A 19,426-nucleotide genomic window follows, 5' to 3' on the forward strand; every position below is an offset into this window, starting at 1 on the left:
GGCTGATCCATTTTTCCTCCCAGTTTCCTGCCTTCTCCCCATATCCCTTCATACCCTGACTAATCAAGAATCTATCAACCTCTGCCTTAAGTATACCCAATGACTTGGCCTCCACAGCCGCCTCTGGCAATGAATTCCACAGATCACCACTCTTTGGCTAAAGAAGTTCTTCCTCATCTCCACTCTAAATATATGTCCCTCTATTCGGAGGCTGTGCCCTCTGGTCTTAGACTCTCCCACCATAGGAAACATCCCCTCCACATCCACGCTATCGAGGTCTTTCAACATTCGATAAGTTTCAATGAGGTCCCTCCCCTCATTTTTCTGAACTCCAGTGAGTAGAGGCCCAGAGCCATCAAACACTCCTCATATGATGTCTTTCAATCCTGGAGTCATTTCTGTGAACTTCTTTTGAACCCTCTTCAATATCAGCACATCCCTTCTTCGATAAGGTGCCCAGATCTGCTCACAATGCTTCAAGTGAGGCCTCACCAGTGCTTTAATGAAGCCTCAACATCACATCCTTGCTTTTACATTCGAGTCCTCAAAAGGAAAACTTTTGATGCATAGTAGCCAAAAGTGGGGCAATGAGACTAGCTGAAGTCGACAACTTTGTTGGCAGGGACGAGTTGGGCTAAAGGATCTGTTTCTGTGCTGTGCTGCTTTATAGGAATGCCTATCACCTCAGAAGATGATTGCAGCGAACAATGTAGTTGGTTAGAATGTGGGATTATTCTGGAGAAGAAATATAATGAAAAGTTGGGGCTAATTTCAAAAAGGCTGAGGCAGAAGACTCAGTGTTGCTGCTAACGGAGTATTTGGAGGTAGCAATAATGTGCATTTCAGCGGACAATGCAGTGGATGTGGTTTACATGGACACCGGCAAGGCCTTTGACAAGGTCCCCACATGAGAGAGTGGTGCAAAAGTGACAGGGAACGTGGAATCCAGAGCAAATCCAAATCGGGATCAGGATCAGAATTAGAATTAAATGTCACCAGCATATGTCTTGAAATTTGTTAACTTAGCAGCTGCAGTACAATGTAATACTTGATAATATAGAGAAGTAAATCAGTAAATCATTACTGCAAGTATATACGAGAGGTGATTGATAAGTTCATGGCCTAAGGTAGAAAGAGATGTTATACAGCTCTCGTTAACTGCACATGCAGTTCAATTCTTTGAGCGATTATGCAAAAAGTTTGAAATTAATAACTCATCTCCTTCTGCCTTAGGCCACACACTTATCAATCACCCCTGTTGAGTTATTAACTTCAAACTTTCTGCATAATCACTCAAAGAGTTGAACTGCATATGCATGTAATGAGAGCTGTATAACTCATTTCCTTCTACCTTCGGGCATGAACTTATCAATCACCCCTGCTATGGACACTTTCTGGAAGTCCAAGATCCGTATGCTCCATGACCGTTGGACTAAGTGTGTAAATGTAGGAGGGGACTATGTTGAAAAATAAATGTGCTAGGTTTTCTAAAACTGACTCCGTCTACCTTAGGCCACAAACTTATCAATCACCCTTCGTAAATGTGTATATTAAATAGTTAAATCAAAAATAATGCCAAAGCAGAAGTAATATAAAAACAAAAAAGTTGAGGTAGTGTTCATGGGTTCAATGTCCATTTAGGAATCAGATGGCAGAGGGGAAGAAGCTGTTCCTGAATCATTGAGTGTGTGCCTTCAGGCTTCTGTACCTCCTCCCTGATGGTAACAGTGAGAAGAGGACATGACCTTGGTGATGGGAGTCCTTAATAATGGACATCGCCTTTCCGAGGCACTGCTCCTTGAAGATGTCTTAGATACTACAGAAGCTAGTACCCAAGATGGAGCTGATTAATTTTACAACTTTCTGTAGCCTCTTTTGATCCTGTGCAGTAGCTACCCCCCCGCCCCCACCACCACCATATACCAGACAGTGATGCAGCACGTCAGACTGCTCCCCAGGGTACATCTGCAGAAGTTTGAATGTTTTAGGTGACAAACCAAATCTCCTCAAACTCCTAATGAAATATAGCTGCTGTCTTGCTTTCTTTATAGTAACTTGGATGCAGAGTTGACTTGGCAGCAGGAGACAGATGTTGGTGGAGGGTAGTTTGTGTGGTCAGATGTCTGTGGTTAGTGGCGTTTCACAGGGATCAGTTTGGCACTTTGCTGTTTGCCGTATACACGAATGATACCGAAGTGGATATGGGAAGCATGATCAGCAAGCTTGCAGATTGACAACACAATGATTGGTGGAGCTATTGAGGGGTTGTCTTGGGCTGCATGATCAAAAGGTGAAAAATGGCGACTGGAACTTAATCCACATAAGTGCAAGGTGATGGCGTTTGAGCGTATTCAGGCTAGGACATTCACCAGGAACGGTAGGATTTTAGGGAGTACTGAGAATCATAGAAATCTACAGCACATTACAGGCCCTTCGGCCCATAATGTTGTGCTGACCATGTAACCTACTCTAGAAACTGCTTAGAATTTCCCTGCTGCATAGCTGTCTATTTTCTAAGCTCCATGTACGTACCTAAGAGTCTCTTAAAAGACCCTATTGTATCCACCTCTAACACCTTCGCTGGCAGTGCATTCCACGCACCCACCACCCTCTGTGTGAGAAACTTACCCCTGATATTCCCTTTGTACCTACTTACAAGCACCTTAAAACTATGCCCCCTCGTGTTAGCCATTTCAGCCCTGGGAAAAAGCCTCTGACTATCCACATGATCAATGCCTCTCATCATCTTATACACCTCTATCAGGTCACCTCTCATCCTCCGTCGCTCTAAGGAGAAAAGGCCGAGTTCACTGAACCAAAGACTCAGTCCATAACGGGGTTCGTTTTTTGTTTTGTTGTTCCTTTTCATGTCTTGTGGCGTACCAGGTGCCTTTATTTTGCCATTTCCTGCTTTCTACCAGGTTCAACGCTCAAACCAGCATGATGGAAAGTGTGCTGGATTCGAACCCCAGACCATTAGCCTCAAAGTCCAGTGCTGATGCCACTACACCACCAGTCGGCTGATCAAAACGACTTTAGTATACAAATCCTCAGATCCTTGAAGGTGGCCATGCATGGTTAATAAAGCACAAGTGGAACTGTCTTCATTAGTGCGCATGCGCCGGTCGTGCATGCAGCCTGGTACAGCCGTTCCGATCTATTCTTACTTTCTTCTTCTTACTTTTTAATTTACGTTTTTTTTGTATTTTTTTTCTCATGGTAACACGTCGAAGCTGCACCCTCTCTAACATGCTGGTAGAGAGAGTTTTATTTGGGTTTTCTTTAGCGCTGGAAATGGTTACATCCCGACATGCGGGACAGAAGCAAGGTCGCATTGTGTATTCCACAGACCAGAAAAGACCGGCCGGCTTCGCGAACAGAGCGGTGGACACCCCTGCTGAAGTCCGGAGGAAAACACACAGAGGGGGATCACAAAGCCGAGGAAAGAGGACCAGATCAAGACAACAGAGACTTTTGGAGAGGAGGAGTTCGGTGGGTAATGCCGTTCCGGCTGACCAGAAGTGCACTGAGAGCGGTAAACGTAAAGGAGTTCGGTGCTTACTGTTCTGGCTATCAATGGATGGTGCAATCCGGGGTATATTACAATCGAGGAACGTGTTTGCAGACTGGATATTGAACTTTTTACTGTTGGACTTCGGCCACATTCCACCGTGATACAACACTTGGCGGCACGGGAGGGCGTTCCTGCCTGTGGCCATCGAACGTGCAGCTCCTCCCGTGAAGGGTCAGACACCCTAAGCCAATAGACTGGTCCTGGACTTATTTTCCATCTGGCATAGTTTGCATTTTGGAGTTTGATTGTTGGGTTTTTTTGTATTGCTATATTTATGCTCTATTCTTGGTTGGTGTGGCTGTAACGAAACCAAATTTCCCTCGGGATTAATAAAGTATCTATCTATCTATTAGTTAAAACACTGAACACAGGGAAGTTCTGTCAGCTTTATTAAAGATCGGTGTGGCCACAGATCGAATTTTGCAAGTAATCCTGGCTGCTACATTGTAAATATGTGATAACACTGGACAATAGAGAGAAGATTCAGCAGAATGTTATCTAGGATGGATCATTTCAGTTACGGGAAGAGACTGGAGAAGCTAGATCTGTTTCATCTAGAGCACGGAAGGCTAAGAGGGGGCACAAGTGAGGTACACATAATTAAGAGGAATAAAGATAGGGTGCACTGCAGGGAACATTTTCCCATCTCAGAGGGAGATAAAACTGGAAGCTATCGATTTAGGAAAATGGGCAAGAGGTTTAGAGGGAATTCAAGAGGCAACTTTTTCCATCCAGAGAGTGACCAGAATCTGGAATACACTGCTGGAGGGTGTGGCGTAAGCAGGCACACTAACATCTATTAAGAAGTCTTTAGACAAGAACTTAAATTGTCTTGGTGTAGAGGGCTGGAAGGTAGGAATAAAATAGTCGGTGCTCACTGGCCAGCATGGGCATGGTGAGCCAGATGGCCTGCTTTCATGGTGTACGACTCTGAGTCTAAATCCTGGTCAACACAGTGTCACTAAAATATTTTTAACATTTGAAAGCCTCTATAGTTTTGAAGCAGCTTCATACTTTGTACAACTGCTGGTTCTGCAATATGGCATGGTAGCACAGAGCAGCAAGCAAACTTGACACTTAAGGTAGAAATGAAAAAAAAAATGCAAAATCAATGTGATATGAACATTGCTTCCAATCAAAAGCAGCAGCATATCCTTATATTCACTGTAAATCACCCACATTTCTTAAAATGTAGCTGCAAAGCACGTATTCACCCCTGAGGCAGGTATTATGACAGGAGGGCAGAACTACCCAAGACGGTATCACAAATTGGCGGCTGAGCGGCAAATAATACGCCAGAGGCTCTTTACAAGCGATGGCCACTGCGAAGGTCTGATGGATGAAGAGGCGTCTCAAATACTGATGCGTAATCATTTTAACTAATGAAGGGATAACACATTCAAGAATTTAAAAAGTTCAACGACACCGGCAGAGTGGGAATACAGTCAGCAGGGACATGATGTGTGTAGGAGTAAGGTTGCGGCAAGATGTGTATGGGGAAAGATAGTCTTAGATAGAAGGCTTCTACTGTGTTCTTTAGAATAATATATATCAGGGGTGAGGATGGCAAATGCAAGTCTAATAATGACAGTTCAGCAGCAGTTTATGCAAAGGAGAAAATTGAAGAGTTGATTTCAAATGCTAGAGAAGCCATTCATTTTGAGACAAAATACAATAGGTGCTGGAGACAGAATGGGATAGAGAATTAAAGCGACTGGCACTCTGATTCTGTTCAGTTACCAATAATCCTGTTGGCATTTACACCTCAAACAACAGGAATTCTGCAGATGCTGGAAATTCAAGCAACACACATAAAAGTTGCTGGTGAACGCAGCAGGCCAGGCAGCATCTCTAGGAAGAGGTGCAGTCAACGTTTCAGGCAGAGACCCTTCGTCAGGACTAACTGAAGGAAGAGCAAGTAAGGGATTTGAAAGTTGGAGGGGGAGGGGGAGATGGCATGAACATCGACTTCTCTAACTTCCGCTAATGCCCCACCTCCCCCTCGTACCCCATCTGTTACTTATTTTTATACACACTTTCTTTCTCTCACTCTCCTTTTTCTCCCTCTGTCCCTCTGAATATACCCCTTGCCCATCCTCTGGGTCCCCTCCACCTTGTCTTTCTTCCCGGACCTCCTGTCCCATGATCCTCTCGTATCCCTTTTGCCAATCACCTGTCCAGCTCTTGGCTCCATCCCTCCCGCTCCTGTCTTCTCCTATCATTTTGGATCTCCCCCTCCCCCTCCAACTTTCAAATCCCTTACTCACTCTTCCTTCAGTTAGTCCTGACGAAGGGTCTCGGCCTGAAACGTCGACTGCACCTCTTCCTAGAGATGCTGCCTGGCCTGCTGCGTTCACCAGCAACTTTTATGTGTGTTGCTATCATTTACACCTCCTTCGTTCCTACTTTGCACTAATGTATCTTTTATCAGCTCGCCTCGAACAGTCTTAAATCCCATTAAACCTTCCTGTCTGCTTCTTGCCTTAAAAATTTTCAAACATTTGTCTCCTCTGTTGCAAGGTCATCGGCCCGAAAGGTTGACATGAGAGATTGTAGATGTTGGAATCAGGAGCAACGCTGAAGGTGCTGGAGGTAGCAACTACAGAGGGGAATGGGCAGTTTATGTTTTGAGCCCAGATCCTTCATCTGGATTGAGTCTGTCCACCCCACAGGACTGTCCAACCCAAAATTTTTTCCCCACCACCTTCAGTATTTTTTTAAAAATCGCTAGAGCCAGGTTGGATGCTTGAAAGGGAAGGAGGACATATGCAGTCTTTCTTAGCATTTAAGTTTTACTTTCTTTCAAGGGCTTTTGAAAGCACAAAACAGCTCACAGCCAAAGTATATCTGATGCGGAGTAATGCAGAAACCATGATAAGCTCCCATATACAACAATGTAATATCAGCCAGATAAAATGAGATTAGTACGGATTGGGACACTGCAAGTAAATCCTTTGCTTTCCTTGAAAATAGTGCTAAGGATCTTTGTTTAAAATGTAATAGGAATATGAGCTGACCACCTTAATCCTGCTCCACCATTCAACATGTCTGATCTGCTCCTGGCCTCGTCTCCTCTCTCCTGTGCCAGTTCTTCACAGCGATCTAATACCCGATTTTTCAAAAATGTACCAACTTCTTAATTACTCCCAATGAGGTGGAGAAGTTCAGGGTATTTGCTAGGGACCTCAGTGTTAAACCTATCCCCTTATACTGTGACTACGTCCTCTCATTTCCACAAGTGGAAGAATGTTGAACAACTAACTATCCTGTCATGGCTCTCACAATCTTATGCATTTCTGTGAAATCATCCCTCATCCTTCTGAGCTCCAAACAACATGGATCTGATTTCCTTAGCCATTGGTTTTAGAACAACTCTCCCATTCTGGGCATTAGCTGAGTGAATGGTGTTTGGACTGCCTTCAAATGTCAGTGCATCCTTCTTTAAATGAGATCAAAGCCATGTACAATTTTCTATGTGCAGCCTTGCCAATACTCTCTACAATCATAACAATAATTCTCAACTTCTAACTTCTGACACTCAGTGTCATTGTCTTCCAAAACACATTGCACGTGATACTAACCTTTTGCAATGTGTAACACAAACATCTAGATTCCTTTGTATTTTGCTCACCTATGATTTTTCTCCAATTAGCTGTCTCAATATTCCTCTTACCAAAGTTCCTCACTTCACATTTTCTCGCATTAAACTCAATCTCTCATTCAACCTATCCACCCCTTGTTGCATAATTCAAACACCATGCCTTCTGCCTAATTTTGTGTCATCAGCAAACGTGAATATCTGCCTCCTCCACCAGTTCAGAAATCTGAAATGCAAATTATTGAGGGGCAACAAGTGGACCCAGAGCACTCTACTAATTACATCCTTCCAAGACCAAAAGTGCTTTGTTTATTCTGATTGTTTTCTATGTAATAAATAACATGCCCCAATACTATAAGATCTTATCTCATGAACCAGCCTTTCTTGTGGCACCTTGTCAAACGTCTAGAAATCCAAATATACTATATCTACAGATTAGAGTCTATTGACTCTGCTTGTTATATCCTCTAAGAACTTCAGCAAACCTGTTAAAATTTATCTGCTTTTCCTAAAACCAGGATCATTAAACTTGACTAAATGACTATTTCTTCCTTGATTATCAACTACAAATATCAAGGTTAACAAACTCTCGTTAGCTGCTTGTTATTTCCCTCCCTTCACAAACAATGGAATCGCATTTGCAGTTTTGTTAATTCACTAAAAAGTTATTTTTAATTTTGTTCTAGTTTACTTCCTGGAACTCTGAGAATTGAAAATCTTCGACCAAAGGCACTATGATCTCTTTAGCTTTATCCCTTAAACCTTCATTGGGACCTGATGACTTGTCTGCTTTAAAATGCCTTAGTCCCTCAGGAGCAGAATTGTTATAAGTTTGTCTATGCTAGTTAAAACTAGCCCATCTGAGATCTTTGGGACATTTGCAGTCTTCTCCATTGTAAGGATTAATGTAATTTACCTCTTCAGGTAGAACAGGCTTTCTTCATTCCTAAGAACAATTCATAATCTGAACAGTTTGTAAATAGGAAATGTAGTTTCTAATTGATAAATAAAATAAAAACCAAGTGGTTAAGGCGTTCGTCTAGTGATTTGAAGGTTGCTAGTCCGAGCCTTGGCTGAGGCAGCGTGTGTGTCCTTGAGCAAGGCACTTAACCACACATTGCTCTGCAATGACACCGGTGCCAAGTTGTATGGGTCCTAATGCCCTTCCCTTGGACAACATCGGTGGCGTGGAGAGAGGAGACTTGCAGCATGGGCAACTGCAGGTCTTCCATACAACCTTGCTCAGGCCTGCGCCCTGGAAACCCTCCAAGGCACAAATCCATGGTCTCATGAGACTGACGGATGCCTATAGATAAAAACAAAAGCCATTCAAGGGCAATGTGTAGTTAAACCAGGGAGTTTTAACTCAACCATTCAGATTTCTCTACAAGCTGCAACGATATTGCCATGGACCGAGCTCCCACACAGTAGAAGATGCCTGTTTGTACGTACAGGCTGCCCATAAGTAGGACATTTAAAACCCAGGGAGGATCTGCCTTTTCCTTGTTTCTTGTTATTAGTTCTTGCTCACAAGGGGTCCCACACTCAGTGGTCTTCAATTTGAAATGTAATGTTGTAACGTATCATTGGAACAGTGAGTTGCTGGTCTCTGCTCTTGCTGTGGCAGGAGTGACCTCACTTTCTCTCAATGGAGAGAGAGAGATACCAAAGTGCTGGATTATGGACTGTAGTTTTGATGGACTCTGGGTCAGGGTATCTTGGGGGTGGGGGGGGGCTTCTCCTGTTGCTTGCATGGTGGAAGGGTGGGGAGGGGTGGTGCAGTTTGATGCCTTTGCTGTTGCTTGTGCAAAGGGAAGGGGAGGGGGGACTTTGGGGGTATTCGATGTTTCTACCATTCATTCTATGGGGTTCATGTTTCATGGATGTCTGTGAAGAGTAAGAATTTCAGGTTGTATGCTGTATAAATTCTCTGATATTAAAATGAACCTTTGAACTCATGACGTTGTTCAAAAACATACTTGCCAGCTTGCTTTCACGATTTTGTTTTCTCCTTGTCGGTTCCTGTAAAATTCACAGTTCTCTGGTCTATCGGTAGCTCTAGAAACTTTAGATTTTGACTCAATATTTCCCCATCAGTGGATGCTTTATCCTTCTCCTGGGACCCCTCATTCTAATTGTAAAGATTTCTGCTGGGCATTACAAATAGCTGTATATCTGCCACTGCTCATCCACCGACCTCTCCCTGAGCCCCATACCCCACCCACTCCGGACAACCCAACATGTACATCTTTGTAATTGCCCTGACAATTTGACGCCACAAGTTACAGTCCCTGGTTGTTTGTCTCAATTTGAATGTTGAATTCTATCAAGTTGTGATTGGTACTCCTGAGGAGATCCTTATCCACAACATCTTATTGGTATCGATTTTAAAGTAGAGATTGATAGGTTCCTGATTAGTAAGGGCATCAAAGGTTATGGAAAGAAGGCAGGAGAATGGGGTTGAGAAGGAAAATAAGTCAGCCATGATCGAATGGTGGAGCAGACTCAATGGGCCAAATGGTCTAATTCTGTTCCTATGTTTCAAAGTTTATTACTGTCATCACCAACCTATTGAATGGTGAAAGGCCTTGATAGAGTCGATGTGGAGAGGATGCGTCCTATGCTGGGAGAGTCTAAGACCAGAGAATAGAGGGGCGTCCTTTTAGTATGGAGATGAAGAGAAATTTCTTTAGCCAGAGAGTGGTGAAACTGTGGAATTTGTTCCCACAGGCAGCTATGGAGGCCAAGTCTGCATGTATATTTAAGGCAGAGGTTGATAGGTTCTTGATTAGTCAGGGCACGAAGGGATACAGGGAGAAGGCAGGAGATTGGGGCTGAGGAAAATTGGATCAGCCACGATGAAATGGCGGAGCAGGTTTGATATTCCAAATGGCCTGATCCTCCTCCTATGTCTTATGGTCATAATGTACCAAGATATAACAAAAAGCTTGTCTTGCATACTGCAGATACAGATCGAATTATTACATTGTGCACTGTAAACAGAACAATGATTGTAATAGAGGCAGCGAGTAGGTCTGCAGGAAGCAGCTTGCAATGAGCTACCATCCTCCTGTGCCATCTTGCATCAAAACTTCTATTCCTTCTGTTTCCACCTATGCTCAATGTGCATCATCAGTCTGCTATCTGTGTCTTTGAAATGAAAACCCCATTAGTTCTGAAGCATGAGCTATCCAAAACATATGCCAATTCTACACTGTTACGAATGACCAATTCTAAAATAGCCTCTTCTACGTAGGTTCTAGTACATACTGCTCTAACAGAATCCCGGACACACTCCACCAACCCCTCTTCTAATGTGTCCCTGCCAGTTCAAAGTAAGTTTATTACTAAGCATGTATACCATAAAACTTTGAGATTCTTTTTGCAGGCATCCGCAGGAGAACAAAGAAATATAAAAGAATCTTCCAAAAAAAAACACACACACATACTAAAGACCGAAGTTCAAAGTAATTCAATTTTCAAAGTACATATATGTCACCATATACGACCCTGAGATTCATTTTCTTGTGGGCATGCTCTACAAACCTCTAGAACAGTAACTATAACAGAATCAAAGAACCACAGTCCTACAAACAGCCAATGTGCAAAAGAGGACAAATTATGCAAATAATTTAAAAAGTAGACAAATAATACATGGAACGCGAGCTGCAGATTCCCGAAAGGGAGTCCGCGGGCCGCGGGCCGCGGGATCTGTTCAGTGCTGAAGCAAGTGAAGTGCTTTGATTAGTCCAATCACCATATGCAGCTTAAAAATCATCCATCATACTTGTAGTTTCCTACAGACATGCCTTTACCATTTCCAGGGGCCCCAAAGATTATTCCCACCCCCCATATTCTTTCTTCCTTTATTCATTATTTCCACATCCCTATTTATCACTTCTCAGCAACGTTCCAATCCTTTCCTTAGTTTACAAAGCTGCTTCATCTCCTTTTCCTTTGCAACTATTGAAGCTATCTTGCAACCACATCATCTGACAAACCGAGCAGCTCTAACATATTAGCCTACATGCTTTGCTCATTATTTTGAGGGGAAAAAACGTTCACAGTTTGTGGATTCACAGGCAAGATGGCAGGCATTCCAGCCCCCCCCACCCCCATTTGTTGAGCGCATCATTCGGACCACCGCATGTTCTCTGGCTCCTATGGCAACAGGTGCATCCTCCAAGTACTAACAGAACCTGCTGGGTCAGTGCTGGGGTCGAAGTCCAAGGTTCAGATAAGAAGCGGAACCCAGTAATAAATCTCATCTTGTTGCTTCACGCCGTGACTCTCCCCTGGGAGTCCCAGCCGCTGTTAACAAATTTCCAGATGACCTGCTTGTAAACGGCAACAGAGCGGGGGTAGCCTTGACACAGACGTTTCCTCCTTGCCCTTCAATGGTTCTGTCAACCCTTCATCACAGTTTCTGACCTTTATGCTCCGGGGACCAATTACAAAGAATCCTATCAGCTGGAGAATACCAAAATGTTTATACTTGGTAGAAGTCTGCAAACCAAGGTTCTCGCCCCTGCATTTGTCAAGTAGAAACGAGCTGAATGTGCTTGTCTTTGGAATCATGTTCCAGTATGGTAAACAATATGGAACCCTTGAATTACAAGTCACACATTGTTAATGTGCCTTACTGTATTTATCATTCACTTACACACAACAGTCCAGCACAGGAAAAGGCCCTTCAGGGCCACAATATCAGCATCGAACACAATGGCAAATTAACCAAACCATTTCTGCCTGTACACCATCCATAATCCCTCCATTCTCTGTATATTCACCGACCCCAAAGTCCTTCCAACCTCCCCTTATAGCTTGTGTGAATGAGTATTTTACATAGAGATTACTGAAAAGAAACAAGTGGTTTTACTGTCAGAAGTGATTGCTTTCTGCACTTGAGTAATAGAAAAGTACAACACAGAAACTGGCCCTTCGGCCCATCTAGTCTGTGCTGAAACTATTTAAACTGCCAACTCCCATCAACCTGCATCGGAACCATAGCTGTCCTTACCCCTGACATCCACGTACCTATCTAAACTTTTCTTAAACGTTGAAATCGAGCTTGCATGCATCACTTGTGCTGGCAGTTCATTTTACACTTTCGCACCCTTCTGGCCTATAAGGGAAATGAGTTGTTGGACACTCTCAGAGGCCAACACTTAAACTGCTTCCATACTGACCAAGAGCAGGTTTGGTGGATGTGACCTGTCCGACTGAAGTACTGTGGACTTCCTGAAGCAGCATATTGGCTCAGGCCTTGATCTTTCAATGACTGGGCTACATGCCGGCTACCAGATGTCAAATGGCCTTGGAAACTTTGCCTTGGTCTATCGTCTAAAAGTAACTTCTTTTAACAAAAACCTTTATTTTCCATAGCACAGTAAATCACAACTGATATTCCACATGATTCCTGTACTTCAATATAGAACATAGAATAGTACAGCACATTACAGGCCCTTCAGCCCACAATGTTCTGCCGACCTCCAAACCCTGCCTCCCATATAACCCCCCATCTTAAATTCCTCCATATACCTGGAGGTTTTTGGATCTTGTTTATTGAAAATCTGATTAGCATAAAATAAATTCAAAGTATACAGACATAAGTGATTATTATGCAATTAACAACATCTGACAAAGTTCAACATCCATCCATAAATGTTGCCTGACCTCAATGTCTCCAGTTTTTCCTGTTTTTAATGTGATTAACATGTTCATTTATTTCTGCTTGTGTTACTTAAGGGAGAAACATTTAGTTAGGAAACTGAAATCTCTCTCCCCATTTTGCCATGAAATTCAAAGTTCAATGTTCAAAGTATATTTATTATTTAAGTACACATATGTCACCTGAGATTTATTTTCTTGCAGGCATACTCAAAAAAAATCCATGGAATAGTAACATCACAGAATCAGTGAAAGACCGCACCAACCAGAGTGCAAAAGACAACAAATAGTGCAAATACAAAAAGAATGAAAGAATAACAATAAATAAATAAGCAATAAATATTGAGAACATGGGCTGAACAGTCCTTGAAAGTGAGTCCATAGGTTGTGGGAACATTTCAGTGGTGGGACAAGTGAAGTTGAGTGAAGTTTGGTTCAGGACCCTGATGCTTGAGGAGTTTCAATGTCCCTCTAAATAATCAAGACAGTCAAGGGCTCTGTCAAGTGTGTCACTTGTTCAAGTACTGTTCTGGGCATCAGCAGTGCATACATAGACAAGAAGCTTAATCACCTTATGCCTCATTAACTTGTTTGACCTGCCATTCCCTTTGATACATCTCTCTCTCTCTCTCTCCCCTTTCTTTGCAATTTAAAATTACCTTTCTTACCTCACTTTTCTCAGTTCTGAGAGAGGGTCCTCAACATGAAATGCCAACTCTGTTTCTCTTCAACAGAAGTTGCTGAGTGTTTCTGACATTTTCAGCTTCAATATTCATTTTCTCCCATTATAAAACATCAGATTACAACATGTTCGCTAATTTAAAAATCTGCATTTTATTTTGGCCCATCAGTTGAGTGTTCTTTTAGCAGTGGACACTGTTCAAACTTTAAAGTAAATTTATCATCGAAGTACGTACATGTCACCACTGTGAGATTCATTTTCTTGCAGGCATTCACAGTGGGAGAAAGAAATGTAATGGAATCAGTGTAAAAGTACACACAAAGACCCACAAGCAACCAGTGTGCAAAAAAACCTGTCAGTAATATGTCAGATTAAAAGAGCCATAAATAGATTAGACAGACTGTAGTCCATCTAATACAAGAGGGAATTCATTTCAGACGGGAGCAGGTAAGTTCAAAGGAGATTGCCGGGGCAAGTTTTCATTTGCTGAGTGGTGGATGCCTGGAACGTAGCAAATTTGGTAGAGAGCATTTAAGAGGTTCTTAGATTGGCACGTGAATACACAGAGAACAAAGATCTTGTGTAGGCAGAAGGGATTAGTTTAGTTAGGCATTTAATTACTAGCTCAGTTAGTTTGATACAACATCTTTGCTACACTGCTCTACGTTCCAACTCCAAAACAAGTAAATATCTTTTTATTATATCAGAGGCTTCCAATCTAGGATGCGTAACTCCTTGAGGCGAGGGAGGCATGGGTTTGGGGGGAGGTGATAAACAAGGCTTCAACAACATTCTTACTAGGAAATTCACAAAAATAGTGAAGTAGTGTAAATATATACTCTATACACTAGTCTTCTGGTATGAGGATAGTGGCAATTCCTAGATGTTCTCAGCACTGTCCCAACTCCTGAGGAATGCCCGCAGATTTCATCAGGTGTTTTTTGGGATCAGACAGGGACATTTGACCAAATACCAAAAAACAGGGTTTTTGTTCCAAACTGCTTTGTCACCAATTGCCATCATACTTCACTGAATCTTAAGCTACTGTTTTCCTGTTTATAGGATCTCTATGTTCAATATTCTATGTTCTAAAAAAGTAATAGAAAGTGACTGTGAATCAAGATTTATCTTATTCTGTAAAACAGTTCCTTTTTTTAAAAAAAAACTACATTGTAAAATGTCTTAAATTGATTTAGATTTAGGATTCAAATGTGACACATTATCTCGTTTATTCCGGTAAAGGACATCAGTTATTTGAAAAATATAATTACACTGGGAAATGCCCTCACTGGGCAAGAACATTTCAGATTGAATCCTACATGCAATGTTGATTAGAGAGTAAACAGTCATTGTGACCTGCTGAGCGCCAGGAGTCAAACAAAATCACCAGAAGATCTGCATAAATCACTCGATCCAGCAATGAAGCGAAACATTAAACGCACAGCAGCCAGAGTAGAAGTCTGAATGAAAGTCTGCCCCATAATGAAAACCAACTACCGAACCAGTGTCATTAACTAACACACACGGCGGCCTGGCCTTTGGACCTAATTGACCCAGTTGCTCCCAACTATTTCAAAATAAATTTATTATCAAAACACATATGTCACCATATACAACACCAAGGTTCATTTTCTTGCATGCATTCATTGTAGAACAAAGAAATACAATAGAAACTGCACACCAAAAAAAACGGACAATCAATGTGCAAAAGAAGAAAAACAGTGCAAATACAAAAATGATAAATACATAGATAGACAAATAAACAAATCGACAAATAGATAAATAAATACTGAGAACATCAGTTGTAGAGTCCTTAAAAGTAAGTCCACAGGTTTTGGGATCAGTTCAGAGTTGGGATGAGTGTGTGAGAAAGCTTAAGGGTCAAGAAAAAGTTCGTCTCATTGATGTGAAGAGAAGTTTTTTTTTATTCTCTGGTGAGAAAATTGGTTAGTCCTACCAAAATACATGCATCTTATTGAATCTACACTTTATTGTTGAACTGGTGTGTACAAAGACTAAAGGATGGCTTTCAAGGTGAGAACTATTTGAAACAGAACTATAATCTATGCAGTATACAAGTACACAGGTTGGAGTTATGTGTAGTTGTGATGGCATACATCACATCCTGACAAGGTCAAGCACACACGGCAGATAGATGGTAGACTTTAATAGTGAGATAGCGCGTGTTGACGTTTGAAATAGGAGAAAGTTATAAATCTGGGACGCAATATCAGAATGGGAGAAAAAAATAAGTAACCAAATCATTGCACAGCTGAATAAACCCTTTAATACTACTTTGGTGGATTCCTGAGCCACAGACTGAGCGATATATCCATGTGTGGCTTAGCTGACGAGTGGATCCTGTACAAACAGTTATGCACATGAAATCTTACATTTACTTTGGCTTGCAAAATTGCAATTTTGAAGGGAATGGCATGAAAAGACACAAGAGAATTTTATCCATTTACCTGTTTAATATCACTGCAACTCACAGTTTTGGCATCCAGAATGAAAACTCAATTCCCGAAACAAAGATGATATCATGTGGAAAAGAATGATACAAGTTCTTGCTACAGACACAATAATAGTCATTCATTGCACATCTGTCCCTTTAACCTGGCAAATGTTATACTTGTCAGAAGGGACATGTATAGTGATGGCATGCAAATCCAAAATCACAACAGTGCGAGTAATAGGATCCCTTCAGAGACAGGGAATTTGTCCAACAGTAGAACTAGGCTCATAGATTACCTGAACCACTAATGGTTCAGCCATCACCTAAACTGCTAATGGTGGAAGAAGCAGCAGGAATTCCCAGTCAGCTACCTATGAAAGACCAGTTGAAATGTGTATAAACAGTGGCTCATTCGCGGTTCTTTGCTCTGTGATTATGACGGCCAAATAGGATTGCCAGTACAAAGTGACCAACATTTCTGAGCGTCAACTCGATAAGAAAATTGAAGATTAATTAAACATTTACTGTGAAATCATGCTTGGGAAAATATTACAGAAATCTGAATAAATATTTGAGGATACTTACACTGACAGCACAAATCCACCCAGAACAAAAAAAGAGGCTGCCAAAAATAATTCCAACAATATGGAAGTGGCCAAACCTACCACTTCAGGGGATCCAGACCAATTTTTATCAACAAGGCAACAATAATTTTCTAGTCCTTACTGAGGGAGTGAAGCTGATCAAAGTTTAACTGGAGGGACCACACATAGTTCCAGAACAGACAGCTGAGGAGCAGAGATTTTTTTCTGTATCTGATAATTTCCCTTCAGAACACAGTCATGCATTCAATAGTGTGGAGTGATCATTAATTCACCTGTTACCATCCAGTCCAGCCAAAGTCATTCTTAAGGAACAAAGTAAGAAAACTTATCTCACCAGTGCTTTGAGTTGAACTTTGATTTGTCACCTGGTTACCTTCCCCTTCAACCACAGTGCAGTGCAACATTCCTTCACAGGGTTTATCCCAGCAGAGCAGTCAATGGTACACAGACTTGGAGTTTCCTATGGCTTAGCTTGGAGGGGCAGCAGTTGAAAGAAGCAGAAAAAAAATCATAAATTGCATCAGAAAAACATTAAACTGAAGTAATTCTATGAACCGAGAAAGTGAGAACATTAAAGTCAATTACATTTACTTCAGTCAGAAATGTGTTAAGGGTGAGATAACCCGAGTCCTTGGCAGGAAGTGATGTCACGTTGGACTTGGAGGGAAAGTCAGTAGCATTTACACACATTTTGCAGCAACAGATGGACCAGAATACTGCATATCAATGTGATGGACACTATTCCAGAAGAGGACGTAAAATGAAGAGAACACAAGCCAACGGCACAGAGCCCAGATGTTACACATTATTCAGATCAAGAAACAGTTACAACTCCAGAGACCAAACACTGTTAAAATGGACCAAGTTTTTTTTTAAAAAAGAGTTAACAAACCGAACATGTCCAAACCTATCAAACATTCTGCCAAACGGGAGAAGTAGCATGGTGTATTCATAAATAGGCATGGGACTAAATGTGAAGTGGTCGTACATGTGCCAGAAGTCTTAAATAATGATTTGCCCACTTTAGGATAGTGGCACAGAGACCATTGAGGTAGGATCAGTTAGCCTGTTAACCATACTTGTCTTCTGAAAAAGGCTTCACCTCAAAATATTAATAGGAGGTTTGATAAACAGAGCAGAGGAGATGAGAGAAACTCAAAGGGAAACCACAAAAAAAACCACCAGAACCCATTTCATAGTTACATCAGCAGATGCTGTAAAACCTTGTGAGACCAACGAGAATGTTCACATCTCCAGGCTAGAGGGCATGCACCATTTCAGCTTGGTTCATAAATGATTGGGAAGTTGGCTTTGATCTGGGAGTTTTATTTACCTCACTGACTAGAACATAGAGAATCAATACAATACATTGCTTCGATGATCAACAGCTGGCAATTTGTCTCAAGTGCCAACCATGTTCATGAATAAATCAGATAGTGATTGATGTGTGTGTGTATACGCACGCATCTCTCAATTTAAGTGGACGTTTGCTGCTATGTCTCTCAAATTAAGTCTACATTTTTGGTAGCACCAATAATCAACCTTGGCTGAGAAAATGGGCCACAATCACTAACTTATTACATCAAAGTCCTCCTCAGCCAAAACACCACCATGAAAAGTCAGAACAATAGAGCAAATTGGAGTGGATTCTGAATGTAGTCAAGTTGATTCAAGTTGACTTAGAGAGTTGGATATGAAGATCCAAGATTTCACAATGGAGGAAGAAAACTCCAGAGGTCCTCAAAGTCATGGTAAGCAAACAGGATATGGATAGAGTATGATAAAGATAAAAACGGCGAACTCCCGGAGGACTTCCAGCCAATATGCTACTTAAAATTCTTAAATTCACAACAGTATATTTGAAGCAGGGATATAGTCAACACATTCAAGCTCATGTGGTTTATTATTACTGATATACAACGTGCATCTTCTCTGCCTCGCAAAACAAACTGCTGTGACAAATAGGGAGAGAATACTCATCCCTGACACTCTAAACAACTTTTACCCATGCAACATAATGCCAGCCACAAAAGCCATCCCTCTCCCAGATGATTAGCCACTGTCTGTAACAGCAGCGGGCACGAGAAAGACTCCGCAGAGGGTAAACCCCTGTAAGAGGGCCAGTCCAGACAACATCCCAGGCTAAGTACTCAGAATGTGTGCACACCAGCTCACTGACGTCTTCGCAGACATCTTCAACACTTCACTCACCCAGCCTGCCATCAGGCACCTTCATCCCTATACCAACAAACTCTACACCTTCAGAACTAAACAAATTCCACCCAATCAGCACAACGTGCTTTGAACAGCCAGTAAAGGCAGACATCAAAAATTCCATTCCTACCACACTGGACAATTATGCTTACAGACAGAACCGCTCTGCGACAGATGCCAAACCATTGGTCATGCACCTGGCCCTGACACACCTAGAAAACAAGGACACACGTCAGAATTCAGATTCCAGATTTCAGTTCAGCATTCAACGCCATTGTCCCACAGACCTTGCTGAACAAACTCCTACTCCTGGGCACTGTCGTACCCCACTGTGTAACTGGGTAATCGCATTATCAAGTTCGCCAATGACATGACAGTGGTGAGGCTCATCACCAACAACGATGACACGACCTACAGAGGGGAGGTGGAAGAGCTCGAGGTCTCGTGCTCAACAAGACAAAGATAGATAGATAGATATACTTTATTAATCCCGAGGGAAATTTGGTTTTGTTACAGCCGCACCAACCAAGAATAGAGCGTAAATATAGCAATACAAAAAACCCCAACAATCAAACACCACAATGCGAACTATGCCAGATGGAAAATAAGTCCAGGACCAGTCTATTGG

The 19,426-nt window shown here is 41.9% G+C and overlaps 1 protein-coding gene across 3 annotated transcripts in view; it reads right to left on the bottom strand.

The window, feature by feature from the left end:
- The window catches only part of prdm2b (PR domain containing 2, with ZNF domain b), a 210,699-nt gene that overhangs the window by 153,491 nt on the left and 37,782 nt on the right, over nt 1-19,426 (bottom strand). The window contains exon 2 of one of the 3 annotated variants that reach the window (XM_063033248.1): nt 16,919-17,055. The exons of the other annotated variants lie outside the window; for them this stretch is intronic. The gene's annotated coding sequence lies outside the window, so the exon portion shown is untranslated. The remainder of the gene's footprint in view (nt 1-16,918; nt 17,056-19,426) is intronic. 3 annotated transcript variants of the gene reach the window in all.

This window comes from Mobula hypostoma, chromosome 25, assembly GCF_963921235.1.
Source record: "Mobula hypostoma chromosome 25, sMobHyp1.1, whole genome shotgun sequence".
Classification (NCBI taxonomy): domain Eukaryota; kingdom Metazoa; phylum Chordata; class Chondrichthyes; order Myliobatiformes; family Myliobatidae; genus Mobula; species Mobula hypostoma.